The sequence below is a fragment of the Euphorbia lathyris genome, chromosome 4 (genome assembly GCF_963576675.1).
Source record: "Euphorbia lathyris chromosome 4, ddEupLath1.1, whole genome shotgun sequence".
NCBI lineage: Eukaryota > Viridiplantae > Streptophyta > Magnoliopsida > Malpighiales > Euphorbiaceae > Euphorbia > Euphorbia lathyris.
In genome coordinates, this window is record NC_088913.1 from 75975474 (window position 1) to 75980419 (window position 4946).

Consider the following 4946-nt stretch of genomic DNA (forward strand, 5'->3'; position numbering starts at 1 on the left):
TATTTTTTTTTAAAAAAACTGAAGATTAGGTTATATTATTTATTTACTTTTTTTACTTAATATTTTGGTTTAATATTTTTTTACAAAATATATAATATTTTAGTTGAAATATTATTTATTTTTTTAATTTTAATGTTATTTAAAATTTTATATATATTTTTAATATTATGGATAAATTTTAATTTTATTTAATTTTTTTATTTGTTGTTAAAATTTATAATGATATTTATATTATTGTTATGCGTTGTACATTTAAATTATAAATTGTAAAAAAATATTATCATTTGAAAAATTAATATATAGTATATTGTTTGTTAAAAAGAATATAGTTTTTGGTGAGAAAGTTTTGTCGTAGCAACTCTATATTTAAAAATAAAGTAGAGAAAAATGAAGATAGAGTTGGTAAAATAAAGAGTACTGTTGGAGATGGCCTTAGTCATACCATAATCAAAATGATAGATGTGTCTCTGCTTTCTCGCTGTTGAATGTATAGTTTGATATACGGGAATATTATGGAGATAGAGAGAGATAATTGATAACACAATAATGGTTTGAATCACCCTTAGTGATTATGGCTCAGAGACCTTGTATTTATAGTGAGCCAATAGTAGTTTGTATAAGAATACAATACACAAATATACACTACAAGAAAACAGCTAGTTAGCTACCGCAATTTTGGTAGCTAATTCGGTAGCTAAAGAAGTTTACCGACTGAATTTAGCGGTTTACCGACCAAACGCATTCAGTCTGTAAGTAGCTAGTCGCTGGAAAAACACCGACTATTTTTGACAATGGTCGCAGATTATACCGACTGTTTGATTCGGTCACTGAGTAGTCGCAATTTTTACCGACTACATTTTGCGACTACATGCAGTCGCTAATGGGCTAGGGGGAGACATAAGCTCGTCATTCACCGACGAATTGCAGACAGAAATTCTGTAGTAATGCTCTAGAAATGTTTATACTGATTTGCCTACGAACTGTTAGCACAAGTCTCGTTTGTCATATATTATTTATTTAATTGTAATTATAAATTACATATATAATTATAATTTGTAACAATTATAAACATATTTTAACCTTAATAACAAATTAGCCACAATAAACAATATTTATGAAAGCTAGAAATACATTTAGAAATAAATGATATTTGAAGTTTACATATGTCAAAATATATATGTCAAAATATATAATGTAACTAACAAGATATCACAAAACAGAAAGATGATACTCTTGAATTTCTAGGATACTGGTCTTCATAATACTGGAAAGAAGTTGAACCCAATCCAAAAATTCAGTCATCCCTATTAACACCTCCAGCAGCCTCATAGAATGCTTCAAGTTTCTTACGGACTGGGAAATCAAATCAACTTAGTAACTCCTGAACACTTCGGGAAGTAGACTAAATATATATGCAATCTAATGCTCACAAATCAACTGTTGGATATAGACTTGGTATATAAGAGCGTCCACCTCCGTTAGAATCTACATTAGCATATAAAGGAGGTTGTAGCCCCCTGAATGAGATGACTTTCGAGATCTTGTGTTATTTGGAGAAGCCGAGTAGTCACGGTAACCAGCACTAGTAGAATACATTGATAACGTTGGTAGTCCATGGCTCTTCAGTAATCCTGTCATATCAGCACCCATATTGCGTCACCTTTCAACCGATTCAGCTTCTAAAGGTAGTTCGTCCAATGTCTATCAAGGAAAAGGAAAAGAAATACATAAATATCTAAAATGATCTTTTAACACATCAAAACTATGAATTTTGCTCAGAGAAACTAAAACTAATACTGAACAATTTAAGAGCACATCCACATCTACTCAAGTAAAGTTTCCAGTATGTTAAGGTTGGGTAAAAAAAATTAAAGCTCCAAACAGGTTCAACAGGGAAGCACAAATTAGAAATACAAAGGGAGGATGATCCTAATAAAGCCTCGTTTCACCCAAATCGGATACCTTTGCCTATCTACTTGCTTCCATATTCCATGTCCCAAACCCCAATATACTAAAAGTTCCAGCATTATTAGAACTACAAAATAGAGATTGATAAGCTTGAATTTCACTAGTCCAAGCTCATGAAAGTAGGAAAACTCACCCTAACTGCTGAAGGACCCAAAGTGTTTCTCGAGTCCGCTTTCTTTCCATAGCAACTGCCTCAGCTTCCTGTAACATATCCTCAAACAGGTTTTCTCTGTTTTGGAAGACACAGGCAGCATGAGTGCACAGTACACACAAGGAAAGCGGCATGTAGTACAAATAAAATATTTCAATAGATCAAATCAGAGAAATTAATACTTGCTATAGCCATTTATTTCTATCTTTCTAATTAACAAGATCATGCTTTGTATGAGTACAGAATCCCTTCAGCGACTAAATCACAAGAGAGTATGTTTTCGAATATTGCAATTAACTCAAAATAATATTATTCATATCATACAAACTGGCAAAGGAAAATTCAACCAACCTGTCATTTACTCCTGAAAGCAACACATACTCAAAAAAAACTTCGAAGTTATTTTTGAACTTCAGTTCCTCCTTAAGGGTGTGAAGAAGCAAGGCTAAATTATACTTCCGGTTAATTGGCATGATCCAGTTCCTGACCTGCATAGTGTATTGGTGAAAAGGAAATTAATATATGCATGTGTGCTCCAGCGCATTCAAGATAGAGCTGACTCAAAGTATACCTCATCAGTTGTAGCATTCAGACTAACTGCTACAGAACAATTGAATTCACGAAGAAACCGTTTCAGCTGAGGGACAAGCCCACTTGTAGAAACAGTGACCCTGCGTGGACTGAAGTGAAGGCCCGATCATGCACCATAAGCTCTGTGGCTTTAATGAAGTTGTCAATGTTCTGAAGTGGCTCTCCCATTTCCTAATATATATTTTGATGCAAAAATTAGAACTAAACTGGCTTATTGATAATCTTGTTTCTTTAACTTAAATATTGTGATCTAAATAATAATGAGAGATTCCTTCTTATAAATGGAAGAAATCTCCTTCAGAAGCTTTTTTAGAGGTAATGCCCATTGTCCTAAACCTAAACGTACAAATATCAGACCAGTTCGATAGATGAAAAGAAGTTCTGCCACAAGAATAAGAAAAACAAGATCATTTAACTCAAATTGTATGCATATTATTTTCTCTAGGACCAGGAAGCATGCAGCAACCATGAAGTGAATAAATCCTCATTTTTCTCTTCACTGAGAGATAGTGAAAATAACAGTGATTTGCCAGTAACTTCTATATCTATTATCCTTCATCAATATATCAGTTAGTTCTACTATCTTTTCTCTATTTCTTCTTATTTTTTATCCTAAAGTTGAGGATTCTAAGGTTTATGTCAACATGTAAAAATTACAGAGGATGTAGTATCAAGGAAGTATGCAGTATTTACTATTAGCCAATAGCCATGCAACAATTCAATCACCGACTAGAATTGGATTCATGAATCACATTCAGAATGAAACAGATACTGGCATTTGCTACACAATTAAAAAATAAGGTAACCCCTGAAAGATCAATTAATCAAAATAAAAGGCTTCATTTGAGTTCAAAACTCATCCGTATTAAACTTCTACTAATTAAGATAGTTTAAGTAACAATTGAGAAAAGCAATAACAGAATCCATAATCAGAGTAACAGCATAAAAAGCAACATGATGTCATTTATCAAAGCTGCTGCTTTACTTCCTAATCCACATTTAAATACCAGTATCCACCAGGGACACATTTAAATATTAGTATCCACATGAACCAACTGGGCCCCTGATGTATTAAGCTTTACTAAGTTGTCTATAAACAACATAAAAACTTGTTGGTAAAACTGTTCCAGCATCTAAAAAATGACACAAACTATTGATATCTGAAGCAAAGAAGCTGCTGCTGAATGTGATTTATCATTACATACTTAACAACCATGCCTTTCGTGTTCATAATTTCAACATCTGACTACCGTTCATTTGAGAGCAAAAAGAGCAACCTTTTCTACAAGGAACTAAGTTAAAAAAAAAGCCAATAAAAGATACTTAGAGGGACATGAGACTCTTTGTATTTCTCTTAGCATCAGTAGTAGCAGGAAAAAAAAGTGTAAACAAGAACAAAAGTACCTCATTGGAGCTCATAAACTATAAAGTTAGTGAACTGGTAAACCTGAAAAATCCCAATCCAAATTCAAAACTCATCCCACATATAACAACAAAACCGAAACCTAGGAAAACAAAATCAACAGTAAAAAAACTTAACTAGGTAATTTCGAATTGCTAGAAAAAAGAATCAGAGGTAGTAAGAAACCTATCTGACCAGCAGAACCAGGACGTCTCCTTCGTCATCCATCTCCGGCCCCCTCCTTTACCTTTCAATTCATTTTGTTTCTTCCTTCCTCCCACCCTCAATTTTTTTATTTAATTGTTGGGAGTTGTAATTTGGGGTATTGGGTGGGCTATCTGCACTTTTTGGCCAATTAGGGAAATTAAACAAAAGTTATAAGAATAAGAGGGCTCAACCATCTTGAAAAGAGCAAGAGAGAAGGAAGAGATATTTACCTGCATTCAAACAAAACGCATCGAAGGAGGAAGAACCACTATCGCCATTTGGTGAAGGTTCACCAGCGTCACTCGAACCTCTAGGGTTTCGGCGGAGAGTATAAGAAATAAAAGAGAGAGATGGCAAGAGAAATAGAAAGCGAAAGTGAAAAGAAAAAAAACTATTTGTGTCTTTCTTTTAATTTTTAATTTTTAATGTATTTTATGGGACAGGCACGTGTTTCAATAGAAAATGGTAGTGTAAAATGGGCGGCAATTTTGCCGCCCAGTTTTTAGACAGCAAATCACCACATCAATGGAATTAATAGGCATTCACAGGTTCTTTAGCGACCGAAATGTAGTTGGTCGCTAAATCCCTATTTTCTTGTAGTGATAATCGTATTAGAACTCTACCTAG

The 4946-nt window shown here is 33.5% G+C and overlaps 1 long non-coding RNA gene across 5 annotated transcripts; it reads right to left on the reverse strand.

Annotated features, from left to right (window-relative positions):
* Positions 1 to 1075: 1075 nt before the first annotated feature.
* Positions 1076 to 4713, reverse strand: LOC136225576 (uncharacterized). Of its 5 annotated transcripts, none has more exons than XR_010687173.1 (7): positions 4550 to 4713; positions 4299 to 4450; positions 4115 to 4215; positions 2691 to 2881; positions 2471 to 2607; positions 2102 to 2197; positions 1076 to 1701 (listed from the first exon to the last, which is right to left on the reverse strand). It is a non-coding gene; the product is annotated as an uncharacterized lncRNA (long non-coding RNA). The 5 variants fall into 5 exon arrangements; XR_010687175.1 differs by having other exon boundaries at positions 4115 to 4157; positions 4251 to 4450; XR_010687174.1 differs by having other exon boundaries at positions 1077 to 1701; positions 4115 to 4157; positions 4308 to 4450; positions 4550 to 4711.
* Positions 4714 to 4946: the final 233 nt, after the last annotated feature.